We start from the raw sequence: 19378 nt of genomic DNA on the forward strand, positions 1-19378 counted from the left end.
TTTTTAATAAAAGTTGTATATTGGTTAAAAAAGTTTTAATATGCGCTATACACATTATTCTAGATAAACAGTTTAATAAGCCCATTTCTTTCAGTGTATCTAGGACTGCTTCGCGAAATGGAAACACCACTGGGAAAAATGTGTGAATAAGGAGTGGATTACTATGAAGAAGATAAGAAGCAATAATGTATAAAATTAATAATAAAGTTTAAAAAATAAAGTTCAAATATATTCGGAAAGACCCCATACACTGAATTTAATCTCCGTGAATTGTCAATATAGATATCTCACTTTGTTGAATCCTCACAGCTGCTATAAAAATAGTTCAAATACGCAAATTTTCACACATTACATCATTCGAATCAAAAAGTGACGATACCTATGAATATTTTATTAGGTAATACAAGAATAACTCCGTAGCGAAAGAAAAAACCAGCGTTGGTTCTATATTCGAAAATAAAAAAACAGCCTGTCCTTTTCCGTGCAATATATGTCCCAAGGGATACCCCGCATTCTCGAGCAGCTCGACGGAAGTAAAAAGAAGTTGCGCGACTTTTTATTATATGATTTTCAAACACAACATATTCAATCAGTGTCAGGAGACCCGTTGAGGGATAACTCCTAGGTTACCAAGAAACGGCCGTTCCGAAGCTCCTTTACCCTTACAAATTTCATTACGACGGCCATTGCAGCTCTTTATTGCGTTAAGGCCTTGCGTTTCAAAACAAAAAGCCCAGCGCCCCGAAAGTCACTGCAGTAAAAGCTGGCAGCCGGAACTTCATTATACAGAGTGAACGGTGCTGAAAGAAGCCCTCTGGATGGTTAAATAGTTTCGAGAGACTTGTCGCTCTTTTCTTCAGTGGAACTGAAGATTAAGCCCTCTGGCCGGTATTTATCTGTTCTGGTTCATACCGTTCTTGAGCATAGTTTGATATCACTGCTCTGCAATTCTAGGGAGTTCTAAGCTTTTGAATTCTTCTCGATTTCTCTGGATTCCTATTGCTTTTCTGTAGAGACCCCAATTTTTTTACCTCTCTCCCTTACAGAATTAGATCAGGGCGGATCTGTTTTGAGGTGGATGTGAGAGGGGGCAAGCAAATTTTTTCTGGATTACTTTCAGTGCAACTCACATAATAAAAATGTAGATCCCTAGATCTGGGCGAGGTCCGGAACATTTTCAAAATTGCAAAAATGTTTAAAAAATTTAAAAAAATACCTATTTTATCTGAGTTTTTTACTTATATCTTGGAACCTATGCATTTTGAAAGAATATTGAAGAGGAAAACAGTTTTAGAATTGAATTTTGCATAATATACTGCGAGTTAAAAATGTTTAAATTTATTACCGATGTTGTAAAATAGCAATAATTGATGAAAAAAAGGCAAAATAATCAAGTTTTTTGGATATTTTTTTTAAAATACTTTAATTGCTCCGAGGGCATTCTAATTTTGGTAAAAAAAAACTTTTGAGTATAATAACAACAACAAATTTCATTAAAATCGATTCAATAGTTTTCGCAAAATATATATTTTTTTTAATTTAGAAAACAACTTCGAATTTTCAAATTATTGCACAGCCTCAAATAAAGAATCTAGATGCTTGAAAATTTTTTCACATAGAAAAGACCGCTCAACCTTTCAAATGGTTTTTGAAAAATTGAAGTCGGTTGATTAGAACGGCCACAGTAAATTTTTAAAGTTAAAGTTTTTTTTTTATTTTTAAACAATTAGATTACATTTATCAATCACAAAATTATAATTTTAAAGTACATACTATTTTTTCTTAATTTTATCTGTATTTAACAAAAAAATTAATTTCCAAATATTTTTTTTTAATTTGTCTAAACAAAAATTATTTAAATAATTGTAATAATTATAACTAAATCCATTCATATTCAGAGTATTGAAATAAATACGTAAACAAATTTTTTCATTGAAAAAATGCAGTAGCATGGGGTAAAATATACAGTATATTTAATGCATAAATAATAAACTTTGTTTATAACAAAATATGTGCAAATTAGACAGTTGGCATAACGATATTCGAATTCCTTGGCTCGCCAGACATTGAATAAAAAAAAGATCGAAATTAGTCCATTACAAGCCGAGATAATGCAATTTTTTCAACCTCCGCATTTTGAACCTCCAAATTCAGTCTCGGAGCGAAAGCCCCCCCTCCCTCACTTTTCGTGTTTTGAGTCTCTTTTCGCGCGTGCGAGCGAAAGCTATTCCGCTGATTTATCTACGTTGCCGATAACTTATGGATATGAAAATTTTTTCCAGCTTAAAACTCGGAAAAACGAAGCCACTGGATCAAAGATTATTGCTAAATTGTTTGTAAATTAACGGTAGATGCCGATAAACTTTTTTTCAAAATTGTCCAAAAAACTTGATTATTTTGCCTTTTGTTCATCAATTATTGCTATTTTGCAACATCGGTAATAAATTTAAATAATTTTAACTTACATTATATTGTGTAAAATTCAATTCTAAAACTTTTTTTCTTCTTCAATATTCGTCCAAAATGCATAGGTTCCAAGATATAAGTAAAAAACTCAGATAAAATAGTTATTTTTTTAAATTTTTTAAAAATTTTGGCAAATTTGAAAATATTCCGGACCCCGCCCAGATCTAGAGCTCTACACTTTTATTATGTGAGTTGTACTAAAGGTATTCCAGCAAAAATTAGCTTGCCCCCTCTTACATCCAAGAACTGGGATATTTCGACAGATTCGCACTGGTCTAAATTTTGTCATACTTTGTACTCCACAATCGCTAATTTCAAGTACCTTTACAGCATCCTTTACAATTAAACTGAATTTTTAATTCATCCAATTAATACCATTCGAATATCACTCCAATTACTTTACTAACATTCAAGAAATCTACAATATCCAAGCGAACAGGCTTTCGCTTGTACAAAGTGCGATCTCTTCCAGAATATCAATAGTAACCAACAAACTAACAGTTTTTTTCACGTTTAATATGCTTTGGGTTCTGTATATTGTCAGGGCGTATGTTTTTTCAAGTGAGTACATGAAAGCTGTAAGCACTTGTGTCTATTATTTTCTCTAAATACACTGCTTTTTATAATTGACCTGTAACCAGATTTGTTTGGGTTTTGCTAGTAGATGCTGTATAATTGGCACTGAAAACACAATATTTACATTATCTCGTGTTTATATAGGTTATATCCTACCATTTATTATATTTCCTTTTCTTCATGTAAACATTGTGCCATAAAATTCCTCCTGATTTATTCCTCTCGAAAGACATTTGGGCCAAGCAAAGTACTGTTTCCTTCTAACTCTTTGCTGATGTATTCCAATAATGTAGTGCAGAAATACGATGTTATTATATCCATGAGGCCAGGTGATAAATATACCGACAAGGTATCACAAGAAATACTGCCTTTAGGGTTGCTGACCTTAGATGTTTCTTCTTGAAGGTTTAGATATTTGCCAAGCGTGGATATAAAGGTTAATCCACAGTTAAAGAACACATACTTAAGGTAGTTCATTGATAAAATCAATCCTCAAAGGACAAGAAAGTCCATCGCCACACTTTTACCAAATCTACTCATCCTTTTCTTCCGTGATGACTTAAACCAGTGACCCAAATCATTCACTGGAATGAACTACAAATATTAATGTATGCTATGTATGCTATATGTTTGTCAAAACGTCAAATCTAATTTGAGGACGGATGTGAAAACCAATCTGAAAATTGACAACTGCCAAGGAACCTTGCAGACCAAGCTAAGAGTTCGGTATAAATATAAAGTGGTTTTCCTATCTCAAAATCGTTTAATGCTAATTGAATTAGTAAATCATTAGAACTCTCTTTTGTTGGTGTAAGTAAAAGTAGAAATATTGGCCATAATGTATATAATTATTCTTAAGAATACAGCTGTATTTATAGTTAGAATCATGATTAATGTGTTACTTACGTTCCTTTCAATTTGAATTTGTACCTATAATTTATTCTTTGAGATTATTAACGCAATAGCATAAAGAAGCAACTTTATTTCTTCTATACAAGGCTCTCAGGAAATAACATTCCGTTAGATATATTCCTTAACAGTGATGAATGAGACTTGCTTGGTTCCAGATAAGACTCAATATTCTTGAATAGGATACTCACTAAATCATTCATAGCGTATCTAACACAACACGTCTGTTATTTGTGTTTCTTATCATACTCTTTGAACATTCGATTTAGTTTAGTACATCTCTAAAACCTGTTTAACATTTACCAATTTTTGACCAGCTTAGCAGATGTAACGCATACATTGTGGTAAATTCCTAGTTTCAATAAATAGGAGAGAATTTACCTGACTTTTTTAATTACATTCTATCAATTTCGTCAGCTGTTTTTTCTTTTAAATATTTATTTGACAGTTTGCTGATTATCTTAATTATAATAGTTGTTAGCCATAAATTTCATTAATAAATTCTTAACAAGTAAAAAGGTGCCACGATAGCAATTGTGGTAATTTCCTCATCAACTTATTGGTTAAAAAAATTGTAAACATAAAACAGATTTAACAGCAAATAATCCGAAAGGCACACCCTTCCGTCATCGTCTCCTTAAATGTCGTCCAAAGTCGATGCCATAGAGCGACTTGTTTTTATTGTAGCTATTGATTTCGTACTTTAATATGTTTTCGCACTCGGGAAATATTGACAGTAGAACGCCTTGTCTTCATATACAGAAAATGGCGTGTGTGCTTTTAGACATTCCATATCGTCACTCTAATAATAGCAAAATAGTAAACGGATATCTCCCAATTCAATATCTGTATCACTGCGATATGAAATCCTCTAAGTCTCGATGTAAATATTTATCTAAGGAAAATACTTAAAAAGCGCAGTGTACAAAGCATTCGATCGTAATAGTGAATATATACTGAAATTTCGATTGGTTTTAGATGTAAACCTGTTCTAAAGTTGCATCTGTATAAGCTCGGTTTTTCTTTATTTATTGGATATTTTGCCAACTGTGAATAAATCTTTAATTCATCCTCGATATTTTTCAAGTGTCAATAAAATGTCATCGAGGTATACAACACAGGTCTCCCAGTGGCTGTAGCATTGGAGAGACCAAAAGGCATGACACTGAACTGCCACAAACCTGCTCCAGTAGAGAAAGCAGTCACTTCTTTGTCCTTTGGATCGACTTCTATTTGCAAATATCCACGTTATTGATTCTATAGAAGGTAACTGTCTTTTTTTGTAGTTATTTCGATCACATCTTGATATTCCATGTTGTTCAGAAGGGTTTCCACTTCCTCTTTGTCACAAATGAAATTCTTCTTGACCTTTATTTAATTCTTAACGTGTTATCTGGGATGGCTTGACCTTCTCTTTCAATATCTTCAAGCTGGCAGGAACCTCGCGTTGGATGGAAGGATTAGATTTTGACGGGATATTTCACTCTTCACACTTGGTTATGATATAGACTGACGTTTTCCAATAGCATCACCTCATCAGCTTATGTCCTTAATAATCCTCTTTGGATACAATTTTCCAGATCCGGTTCAATTAGCTTCACATCATCATCTAGGTAGGTACATTTTCCACATCCACACATATAATTAATTCAGATAAGGCTAAGGATAAGGATACTGGAGTAAAATAAAATCACTTACAGTACACAGTACCAGTATCCAATACTCTGTGACCTGGCCAACTATAGAAGACGATGAAATGCTGATCATCGTACATATTAAATTAAAACATGTGAAAACTTTTAAAAATGTTACTGTTTAAATTACGTATCTCATCAAAATATAACCATTCAAATTACTAAATACAGTTTTCAAATAAAAATAATACAAATATAAATCGTTCAGTAATGAATGACAGCTGACAATCCAATTAGCAGTATCAAATTCGTAGTTGTTGACGTAAATTTGTGAAACAAACCTAGATAAATACATTATTAAATTAACTACGTGTGTTGCTAACAACGACAAACCCCATATTAATTAATTTGTTTCCCTTTGTTTACAACTATGGTTCTCTATCAAATGGTTCAATTTTGATCAATAGACTGTTAGAGGAAACTAAATGACGCTGCATATATTTATCTGGAAATTTTCTATACAGTCACAATTTGTTACAAATAATTTAACAATAGTGTAATGCCTGCAATTGGTTTTACATATCCGTGATTATTTATTTGTGGCATTTTTTATAACATTTTTATACAACTGGGCATTTGTCCCCTATGGAAAAAAAGAATAATTTTAAATAAATCAGGTCTTCCAGCAACAGATTTTATGAATTTAGTTTTACTTAACAAGAAAATTTCTTCCAAATTCTTGCCTGCTTTCGTTCTCAAAACTCTAACTGAAAATCAAAATAAAATGTAACTTATTTTCTTTTGTACGTTTATCTTCCAAAAAGATATGATGTTATACGATATGTAACATGTTTTTTTTTAGATATCCCATCCCTGGGAATATTCAATCATTTAGAAACATATTTGAAACGTTAAAACCAATAAATCGACCACAATCCAAGGGTGTAAATTCCATGAATTGTCAGCGAACTTCCATAGATGTGACATCGCAACAAAACGTACACCTACTCATCGGAAGTGCAAAAAATTATGTCTGGAATTATTTAACACTTTACGCGTCAGAGAATTTATAAAATATGCCACATAAAAGGGAAAATATGGGGTTTTTCCAGTTTTTCAGTAATTGTACTGAGAAAAACGTTTTAAATTTTAACACCTAGGTTTTACTGCTGCTACCAATTGTGCCTGCTTTACAATACGTATAAAATTAAAACAAAAAAAAGAATATTTAATTTATTAAATTATTTAAACACTTTTTTGATGAATAAACCACCCCTACCTCATACGACCCTTTTCTGAGTACTTTTCTGGTATGTTTGTTATTTACTGGAATTGAAATTACAACAAGTAATGGTTTGATGTTACAGGAACTGTTAAGAAAAATCACTTAATGATGCAGCTAAAGAGGAATGAGGAAATTGCTCGAAACTAATTAGTCAAATTTTTGATGCTTATACAGGCGAATTATACTTTCCATCATGTTTTAATCAAAGTTTAATCAAACCATTTGAACGTCGGACCCTAAACATCCATTGGAAGTTAATATTTAGTATTCAGTCCGTAAATTAGTTCAAGCAGGCCAGTAATGTTCAATATTTTCTTGTAACAAAGAGGAGTAGCCATAAATAATAAAGAAAACTCTATTATAATAACCCTTGTGTTACAAAATGATTGAACAAATTCATATTTTTTTCCAGTTGAAATTTCAAAAAATTGCTGAACCAGGTCAATTAGTAAATAGAAATTGTCACTTCTCTGTAATATTTTCTATTTTTTTAAGCCATGTTTGAGAGATCTATAACATTACCGATATTTCTTTAATAGGACGTTCTATATTTGATAATATAAACAGATAAATCCAACGAATTCTAACCACTAGAAGGAGCTTTGTGTATTCTTATACATGTGTTTTAACTGTAGCAAACATCTATACAGAGAACTACCTAATAAATAAAGATAGATAGTGTCAAATGTAAACAATGAGACACAACGGCAGTGGCGTACTGTCAAAAAAGGCAAAATATTAAAATAAAAACGGTAAAAATTGAAGTAAAACTAATAAACTGTTTTTACTATACTCAAACTGTTTTGACATCAGTACTGATTAATTAAATGCTTTTATCCAACACTTGTATATAATGATACTATCATTTCTTTGGTTTTAAAGGAATAATGTGGCCTATGAGTCACTAGTGAGTTATAAGTCATAAAGTTATGAGTTATAAAACCCACTAGTGACTTATAGAAATCATAAAAAGACAAATGTTTGGTTTATTTTTCTAGTTTTATTAGAAAACCAATTTGAAACAGTAATAAATCAACAAATAACCTAAAATGCTACAAACTTACAATCTACCTACTTATTAATATTAACATTAACATTAATGGTAAAGCCGTAATTTGATATTTGAAGGAGCACCATAAAAAGTAACAGAAACTATTTTGATACCTAATTCACTTAAAAATTCTGAACATTTTTTTAACAAATTAGCTCTTTGTCCACCACTTAAACCGTTTGTCAAGAAGTACCCAACAGGTATTTTCCAATTACTATTTATAGCTACAACCATAAAAGCAAGGGCTTCCATGGCTTCTGGAATATTATCCCCATATACTTCAGTGCCGACATCAACATATCCGTTTCCCATTCCACTCAACACTTTGCATTATAGACGTTTCATGAAATACCAAATTGCGCAGAATTTCACGGTTTGTTTCTCTTACTTTCATTTTAATAGCAGCCGAAGCTTCATTTGTAAATCCAGGTGTTCCATCTATTGATCTGTACCACTTAGAAATTGTTTTTGTATGTGGCAAAGCCATGTTAAAACTTCTTGCATAATTATAAGCATTTGTTGAATAAAAGCTTAACGTTAAGGCAAACAACCTAAGCTCAGGTGAATACTTTTTACGAGATTGTCATCTTTGACAGATTTCACATTCCAGGTGTTGACTCCTAAAAATACATATTGTTTATAGGCACAGAAAGAATAAGTATTTTTCAACTTACATGAATGATACATTGAGCAGTTTCTGTTGTCATAAATATTTCTTTTTCAAAAATTTCAGAAGAGAATTAAGGCTACAAATTCTGACTTTTAGACAACTCTTTGCGTGCTGCAGATTTCGGATCTTTATTGTTTGCATGTTTATTTTTTCTTACAAGTACTCCAATTTTTTCTTGCTCTTTTTGGACTATCCATGTCAGAAGTATGGCATTCTCCAAAATATCGTGGATATTTTTCCTAAAAATGATGAATTATCTATTCCAGATGTATTTTCTATAAACACTTACGGTAGTGTTTATATGAAATGAAATGGTAATATATAAATAGGTAACAAGGTAGAATTTTCTTGGTATTTTTTAAAATCTACTGAATAAAAAAATGTTAGATAGGTAAGCAGATAGCAAAATTATAGGGTATTAGTTGTAGATACTATACAAAGGATATATAATTTGTTAATTATATTTTTATAACTTACTTCACGTTTATAATTTTATTACGATTGGGTGAATCGATTCCTATTTCTGATGCAGTTAAAGTTGATCAATGTTTTGGTGATGTGTCATTTCAGAAAGATCTGTAGCCTTATTTGTAGTAGGTAACAAGACTGATTGAGCACTCAGTGTCGATGACGATTAACATGTGGATATACTTTCTGGTTTTTGTTGCGGCAAGTGCAATGACTGTTCCGTAGGAACATCATTTAGAGAAATATTTTCCTTATTAGAACTGTCTGATCTATAAAAATTAAATAAAAAGGTAAAGAGGTACTAGGTAACTGTAAAGGCTTTTTACTTGTATATTTTAATCAATATAAAAGTTATTTTACCTGCTATAAGTAGAAGCTATTATTGAAATGGTACTTTATACCTGATGGCTTTGTCAGAATATCATTAATGGCAAAATGATCAGAACAAACAAAAATGTTGTCGGTAATATTGACATCACCTAGAGAGAGCTTCCACAAGTTTCTCCGTTCCAGATTCTTAGGAAATCTAAAAAATACAGGTATTACTCATAATATACTTAATATAATATTACTGAAACAGGAAAAAATAAGTTGAACAATTAAAAAATATATCTTTCTAATAATTTAGATAATGATTTAGTCAGTATTTTATCACTGCTAATAAGTACTAAATGTGAAATGCCCTTATGTAATTCCTCAAACGCCGCCCATGTTGCTTGTTTACTTACCTGTTAAAAGACTGCTTCTCGCCCCTTTTTAAATAAAACTTTACAAATAACACACTTTCTGACCATATCTTAGCACTAAATAAATGTTCATACATAAAAACTACACAACAATAAGAGGAAAATGCCACACTAAACACAAATAAACTCAAATACGTTAATAGCGGCTACACACTTTTCCTTTGACAGATGTCGACAATCATCGAAATGCGGACGTAGGCGGGAATATTAATTCGACCAATAAAAATTTGTGTCTCCTGAAGATCTGATTTATGTATGTACATTCGCAAACAAATACATCTAAAGCTCTTTCTAGTGGTTACAATTCGTTGGATAAATCAATATGTCGCTTGCCGGTATCTTGATACACAAGAAAGAAAAATCTAATATTGCCCGTTTATGACGACGTATTATTTATGAACAAAAATCCCAGTTATTCAACTGGAATGAACTAGCCTACTGAAAAATTAGTACAAATATTAAAAAAATCAGATTTATTTTTATGGACAATGCAGAAAAAAAACCGCTTCTGGCTGTATCTCCACAACTAAAATCCTGAAGATGACTCTCAAAAAGCTGGTTAAGATCTGCGGAAATTACAACTTTCTATCTTTAATAATGACCAGATAATACCCGCAAATTATATTTTTATTATATTGAGCGACATTACAAAGGAAGTCAGTTCGAAAGTTTAGTAAATTAATATTTTTTACATACATCATTTTTACTTGTGATTAAGAAAATACATGATAAAGCTTACCTTTACAGTTCAGTTGGGGATGTTTGGAAAACTTCTCGTCGTTGAAAAATAAATTGTTTTTCTGCGTCGTATGGGCTAGAATGTCATGGCAACAAGAGTTCTATTTCTTAATTGTGCGTCTGAGTTTCGGTAATTGGACGGAAGGAGTTTACAAGCAGAATTCCACTAAGCACCACCAGCCTTTGTTGGGTAAACGCATGTTCTTGACAAACTATTTAACTTTGTATGAAAGCCTCAATCATTTCGTGCCAAAGGACCCGGCTACACTTAATGAAAAAACTTGAGAGGCAATATCATCAAGTCCCTGTAATCGGTCGATAGATATCTCCGATAATAATTATGATGTGCTTTGAAATAAAATATCGATAAAACATTTTTTTACGGTAAAAATTATATGACCTTTTCCAAACTCTAAATGTTTTGCTTTGTATTAATTCATACTATTTTACAAATATTTGTTCCAGAGTACTAGAACTGTTACAAGCGCAACCACCAAATTATTGCTCCTATGCAAAACGAACAATTACTTGTATATTTTGGATTAAATTTAATTATCTGCATCAAGATAAATATAAATGCGGAATAATTATCTACTAATTAAACAATAACCTGAAACCTTATTTATTTAACTGCATAATTTCAAAACGTATTAGCAACAAATGTTGTTTTAGTAGCGTTACATTATGTTGAAATAAATAAATGAATAGTTTCTTTCAATATAATATGGTATTATTATTTTTAAGTCTATGTATGGCAATTTGCAAACACTTCATAAGTTCTAAATTATTAAGTCAAAATCGTTTTATAGTTAAAGTAAACTATGGATGAAATACAATTATTATAAAGTTAATATGTTCTTATCTGTTTGCTAGATACTGCGGAAGTAATTTAGTGCTGGTCAGGGCTTTAGTCCGCAGAGTAGTTGTTTGCAACAATCTCGTAAACTATAAAATAAATTGTCTTATGAAATTACAGATTTTGAGTTACGACAACGAAACATAAAATTGTGTGTGAAATCAAGTTGAATTATAAATCATAACAAATGGGCTTGAAAATTTTTAGATGCATTTCGGATCTAATTTATTATTTAAAAATAAAGGATGGTAATAATAACGCTTTTATCACAATACATAATCAATAACTTTCCTTCGAAAGGTATATCAAAATATTAAATGGGAACAAATTTTAAAGCAGGTATCATGAGCACAAAAGCTCACTTACTCTCAGCTCTCGCGATTGAGATGTTTAACTTGTTAGATGAGTTAATATTTCATTTCACTGAATTATTTAATAAAGTTCAGCAAAATACGCTTCTTGCATGCTCAATAAAACGGATTCTTTAGTCGTAATATTCTTAATATAATAAATGACGAAACGATTGAAATATTTTCCCGGGGGAAACTTATAAAAACTAAGTGATAGTCTGCTATAAGCTATTGTAATTATTGTGTAATTCTTCATGTTGAATTGTTTTAAATAAACGCAAAAAACCTACACGAGTGCATGAAATTTTATTTAAAGACGGATGTAAACCTACCAAAGGAAAAACATTTCTCGAAATTTGTCTCGGAAATTACAAATTTTTTTCGCATTGATTTGCCATTTAAAAACCTTTGCACATTTTTCGTAGAAAAGTATATCACAAAGATTAAAGTTAAATTTGAAGCCACTATAAAAAGTTATGATATGAAAGGACAAAAATGGATTTGAAACATTTAAAGGCATACAAGAAGAAAAATTAAGAACTATTATAATATAACATGTCGATGCAACAGTATTCTTTAGATTAAAAATGAATCGAAAGAGTATTATAGAACCTTAACTTGATTTTGATGGACATGAAGATACTAATAGCACCTATAGAGTTCTAGTGCTATATAGAACGTAAAACATTTAAGTTTTGAGACGGATCCAGAGAGCGCTGCACCGAGGGCACGCTTTACACCTAACAAGGCCTCGTTAGATCGATGTATTGCTCTCGGAGCGTCCAAAAATCTTAATTAAAACTTAGCCTCGACATTCTTTTACTGTTATTTTTATAGATTTCTTGTTACGTCTCCCATACGGGCGCTGCAAGCGAGAAACTTCCGTAATTATATTTTAGATCTCTATAATCCCTTTGGCAATCAGGTTCTTTGGTTCATTTTTGTTTAGCAGTTCATTACAAATGTTAGACTGGCTCGCATAGCGGACGAAACGCCCACGGTAGAACAAAATACATGAAATGAAAATAAATCAGCATTTTCATCCTCTGGAAATGTGGGATAAGAACAAAGAAGGCTTAGGCGGGATGTCTGTCGGTTTAGAGTTAATTATTTGTTACGAGTAGGTAGCTGCAGTTTACTCCTGTCGTTCTGAATCATAAACCTTGGAAAAATCTTCTTTCCCTAGAATTTATTAAAATAGAAGCAAACTTGATTTTTCTGTTTGGAAACTGTAATGTGCCCTTCATTTCGCATAGTGTTCGGACAATATGACTTATCGAATTCCCGCGCTGTCTCAGTTTCCAGCTGTGGGTATCAGTGAATGTCATAACCGTACAAGTGGGAGAGGAAAGTTATTATTTTCACGAAAATTGATTTGCACTTGTCTTATCTTGCCTCACAACGAATTTGGTGCAGTGATTGTCATGGAAGATACGTCTTACCATGCTCGACAAATTGAAATAAAGGAGGAATCATGGAAGGATTGGATAGAGGACACACCGAATACAAAGACACGAAAAAACAATTATTAGCAACTGCACAAAAAGAAAAGGCATTCAAATAATTGAAATATTTATGTAATAGACGAAAGAGCTAATGTTCGCACTCTCATTCATAATTACCATATCAGTGTGAGTTGAACCTTTCATACCTTTAGGTAGCTGTCACTACCTATCAGTTGAATATTTGGATATACCTACTACGGTGGGTGTAGTTTTATAAAGGTAATTTACTTTTTATTTTTACTAAAGTCATCATTTTGCTTCTCATCTAACTATTTTTGAAACCCTTTAAAATGGTACGCCCATGGAATCGCATTCCCTACAGTCCCTACCCATCGCACGGATCTCGATGGTAGGATTCAGTCACTATTTTCCTTTTACTCTATTTCAAATACAATATTCCACATACAAGTACAAATAAAAAATTTCATATATACGGAGAAAACGCTATTCCGTTTTTAATTATACAGGGTGTGGTAGAACTCATAAAAAAGTGGATTTACCAAATATCGTTTATATAAAAGTTGTCAAATAAAGCAATTATTAACAATTATTTAAAAAAATTTGAATCTATAACTTTAAAGGCCTGTAACTCAAAAACCAAAAAGTTGTTATTTAACTTTTTTTTCGTGAATCGTATTTATTTATTGTTGTGAATATGTAGTCAAACGTTATCGGTGAAATTTGCGGACACCCTGTAGTTTAATCAAATAACCATTTTCATATCAAACCTAAATTCATGACTAGATACCTGACGTGAAAATATTGCGATTTAGACAAACTCACCTTAGTCCAAACGTTGATACTTACAGAGATACAGGGTGTTTAATGCAAATTATTATTTTAGTTTTTTCTTATTTATTTCATAATAAATGCTCATATCGAGATGAAATTTTGGTGTTAGGGGTTTTCTGGGGCGAGAGATTGAAATATATCCATGGTTTGCTTGTAGCTCATAGAGAGCGCCACCTGCGCTAGGTCGAATGCGTTGAAAACGACAGAACTTTTTTATCTTTCAAAAATCTAATTCTCAGGTAGCAAATTCTGATTTTACAACTTCTTTTACACAAAAAAGCTATACTTTTTGATAGTCGCTATCTTGCACCGTTCTCAAGATATTTAGCTTTGGTAATTCGAGTAATCAAAATAAGGTACGAATGTCAAAAAGAACAAGAGTTTATTTCAAATTATAAATTGTGATGAACAATTGAATATCGAATATTACAATAAATGTTCAACATGTCCGCCTCCAACTTCAATACATTTATTAACGCGTTTGTTCAAAGACTGCCGTATTTTAAAATAGAGATTCTTGTTACGAAATGATTCGGCGGCATTTACAATTTTCTGCCATAGCTCTTCGCGGGTGTTTATAGTTTCTCTATAGACAACTGATTTCATGTAGCCCCAGAAACAAAAATCCATAGGATTAAAGTCAGGACTACGAGGAGGCCATAATATTCGACTCCCACGACCGATCCAACGATCCGGAAAAATGTGGTCAAGATAGTTCCGTACTCTGACAGAATAATGAGGGGGAGCTCCATCTTGCATGAAAAATAGATTTTGCCGTGTATTCAGTGGTAAATCGTCGAGGTAGTCAACTAAATGGTGCTGCAGGAAATCTAAATACAAGTCACCATTTAGATTTGGAGGAACCTCATGTGGACCCAAAAGGTGATTTCCTATGATTCCGCACCAAACATTTATCTTAAATTCATGTTGGAAGTGACTCTCACTGACTACGTGAGGATTTTCATTATCCCATATGTGCTTGTTTCTAAAATTGAAAATTCCTCGACGAGTAAAGATCGCTTCATCAGTGAATAGTACATTATCCAAAAATTCCTGGTCAAGGTTTTGCTGATTGCGCATAAAATGAGCAAATTTTACGAGAACGGTGCAAGATAGCGACTATCAAAAAGTATAGCTTTTTTGTGTAAAAGAAGTTGTAAAATCAGTATGTGCTACCTGAGAATTAGATTTTTGAAAGATAAAAAAGTTCTGTCGTTTTCAACAAATTCGACCTAGCGCAGATGGCGCTCTCTATGAGCTACAAGCTAACCATGGATATATTTCAATCTCTCGCCCCAGAAAACCCCTAACACCAAAATTTCATCTCGATATGAGCATTTATTATGAAATAAATAAGAAAAAACTAAAATAATATTTTTCATTAAACACCCTGTATCTCTGTAAATACCAACTTTTGGACTAAGGTGAGTTTGTCTAAATCGCAATATTTTCACGTCAGGAATCTAGTCATGAATTTTGGCCCATTACATCGCGACCACCCTGTATAAATACTGATTTAAAAAAATAGCATTCAAACATAGAACTGTCGTCGGAAATAAAATAGCAGTTTTCTCTGTGCAGAGAAATGTAGTCATTTGAACAATACAATAAAAAAATCCATATACATCCTTCTCTTTATATTTCTCTTCTAAATAACATATTTCAAATTATAAAATACAAATTTTGTGATATGCAATTTTTAATGCATCGTACCAGGAAACATCGAACCTAATCAAAAATCCCTTTGAGAGTACGTAATGAAATTTCGCAGGAGGCATTCATGCATGTCGCTGCTAATATAGGGAGCTCATTTGCAGAAAAAGCTGTACAGAAGAACGGTGCCTGAGGAGAGCCTTTATAAAAAAGCGTTGTGAAAGAATATCGAATCGGCGTAAAAAGCGCACATTTGAGAAAATCTGGGAAAGCGCTGCGGATAAAGTGAATAATTAAGTAAAGGGTTGAAATATTCATACGTAGGAGCGCAGCTATTGCTCTCACCGAGCTGGATCTTCACTGGTAGTATTCAGGATAATGGAAATCCCTTGTGTTGCAGCATTTTTTTATATATAGAACTCAACTACTTACGCCGTTATGCTTCCACAAAGGAAATCTCTGAAAAATGCATGACCCCTGATTGGATGCCACTTTGCAGATGACTAATTCACGTCATCATCCATCCATTATTACATTAGTTTTTCAATGCAGTTCACAATGAGACACGTTTATTTTTAATTCCTCAAGGAAAGTAATATAATGTGTGTTCTATCAGAACAAAAATAGGTATTTCAAGTGATGCCATCTATTGGTAATTATACAGGGTGTCCGAAAATTATGCGTCAAGACTTCAGGAGGTGATTCCTCACAAAAAATTGGGGTCACAAAGTCCTATAACAATTTTTCGAAAACTCAACATTAACGGAGATATAGTGTCAAAAGTTTTTTTTTAGTTTTTCTTAGATAACTTTTTTATTTGTGATTTGATTTTTTCCAAGTCTTTCCTATGTTTTACTAGTGCCCTTATAGATTTATGTTCCAAATATGATGCACAACTTTTTTGTTTTCACCGCTTTATAAATTTGAACAGCACCATGTTAAAAAGTATCAAAAATTATTTAAAAAAGTGTCTCTTGTTGCGATCCAATAAAATGAACCGTTTCTGAGAAAAACAACTTCAAACATTTCCATGCGTTATTATTCGCCTTTCCGAGTACTTTCAAACTATATTTTGAAATTAAAAAAAATTGAAAAAAACGTTAAATTATTGCAATTGTTTATAAGCGTGAAAATTGCGAAAAACAATCACCACGGCTCACCTAATCGTCCGATTTGAATTTTTCAAAAACCATTTTAAATCTTGAGAGCTCCTCTTTTTGTGGTGAAATTTTCAAGTATTCAAAGGCTTTAAATTTTTAGAAATTTGATTTTGAAAATTTTTTAATTTAAAAAAATTTAAACAATTAGGTATTATATAAAAACTATCGAACCGAATTGGATGAAATTTGGTGTGATAATTCTATGCACTAAGAAGTTTAATTGGGAAAAGATCCTAGGTATTATTCAAGTGTCTGACAAAAATTGACAATTAAACTAGCATTTTCTGCAATTTTTTTAATGATTTTTCCGATTTTTGCAATAACAATAATTATTTTTTCGAATTGCAACTAACTCTATCTTGATCAAAATTTAATTACAAAACTTTTTTTCCTCTTCCATTTCTGTCTAAAATTAATAGTTGCTAAGTCGTCGACGAGAAATCCAAGAAAAAAATGAATTTTTTTGCTATTTTTTTATACTTTTTTGCAATAACAATTAAGCCCACGTTTTTTTATTTGCATAGAAAAATTATCATTTCTGATGTTATTTAGAAGCCGTTAAAGCAAAAATCTCCGATCATATGCGTTTTACCCAAGTATATCCTTTTTAAAACAGATACAAATGGGTAACTTTTTTATTATCAATTTTGCAAACAAAAAGGTATTCTTTATAAAAAGTTCTGCTTTTTAAGGAAGTGGTATTAAACTTATGAAACTTGAGGTAGCATATACAGGGTGGCCAAAAATTAAAAAAATCAAATTTGACAAGGGAGGAAGTACAATTAATTTTTATTTTACAGAAAAATGGAATGCGAAAATGTTACTTGGAATTAAAATAAAGTCTAAGTTTAGATTCGTAACGTTCTTCTATTTTTTTTTTGTCCATTTCAGTTCTCTACAAATAGATAGCTTTTTCATTATCAATTTGACGAAAAAAAAGGTATTCTTTACAAAAAGTTCTGCTTTTTGAAAAAATTGCATTACATTTTTCACATTTGAGATATATACATATACAGGGTGGCCAAAAATGAAAAATCAAGCTTACAACGTGAATATAAGACTGTTTTCCGGAAATATTGAGACAATGTCTGATGTTTTGCGGAGAGATTTTTAGGATCTCGGCAAAAGATCAGCAACATTACCAAATTGTGTAAGGCGACAATTTTAAAAACATTAAAATTGAACAAATTTCGGCCTTACAAACCTAAATTTATACATACTTTAAGGCCAGGCGATTTTGATCGATGATTAGAATTTAGTTCTTTGATATACAAGGAAAGTTAGAAAATGATCCTTTTATGGCCAGAAATATTATTTTTTCTGACCAAGCAACATTCAGTTCCAATGGAACAATGAGTTCTCAAAATTGTCGTTGGTGTGGGATTTATAAAGATAGAGTAATTGGACCATTCTTTTTTCGTGAAACATTAAATAGTGAACGTTATCTAAATTTCTTAAATACTTTTTTATACGACAATTGTGGTATCAACAGTACAATAGATGTAAAGCAATATCTAAATAATCTTTTTAATGGAAAAATTATTGATAGATATTCTCATATTTTTTGGCCCGCTAATGCACCGGATTTGACCCGTTTCGACTATTTTTATGAGGCTATTTAAAAGGTATACCTGCAAGAACCTTTTCAAAATATTGACCATTTGGATAGAGTACCTAATCAGGGAGCCAATAGAAGATACAATAACTCCTGTCATTATTAGAAATGTTTTAAAAGAATTTTTCACAAGAACGGCCACTTGTATGGAAAGGGAAGGTGGATGTATAGAGGCTAATGTGTAGTGACGAAAAAATGCATTTAAATTATGTTCATGTAATGTTTACTATTAATATTTAAAAAAATTTTGTGTTTCTGAAAAAGAAACGTTCATCAATTATTATTATTATTGAATGTAATTTATTTGCGGCGTAAATCTATTCATCCAAAGGTCTTTTTGGTGTAACTAATCAGTGACTTTCTTGAATATTGTAGGAAAACAAAGTCTCATATTCACGTTCTTAGCTTGATTTTTCATTGTTAGGCACCCTGTATATGCTATACGTTTTTTTTTGTCGTAAAATTGATAATAAAGAAGTTACCCATTTGTAGGCAACTTAAAAGAACACACTGTATAGTAGTAAATTTTCTAGTGTTTATAATAATAGCTATTGTAATAATTAATTTTAGCGTTAATTGAGAAAATATTGAAATATTGCATTGAATATAGTCGATTACAACGCTTCATCTTTGCAAATACCATTCGGTATTTGTGTTTGGTTCCTACGTTGTTTCAAATTGTAACAATTGGGGAAATGTTATCCTATTAAATTATACAATATACAGGGTAGCCCATCGAAAACGTACCGCAAGGCATTACAGGGTAGTAATGAACTTTTCGGCAAAATCCAAAAACAGGTAAAGTTTGCTTCTGAGTGGGACAACTTTTGGCGCAAAAAGCATAGCAAAATCTTCAACCCCCTAAGTGGGGGTGCCATCCCCCAAATTTTTTTAAATGGGAATG

Source organism: Anoplophora glabripennis, unplaced genomic scaffold (assembly GCF_000390285.2).
Source record: "Anoplophora glabripennis isolate ALB-LARVAE unplaced genomic scaffold, Agla_2.0 scaffold43, whole genome shotgun sequence".
NCBI classification, from domain to species: Eukaryota; Metazoa; Arthropoda; class Insecta; order Coleoptera; family Cerambycidae; genus Anoplophora; species Anoplophora glabripennis.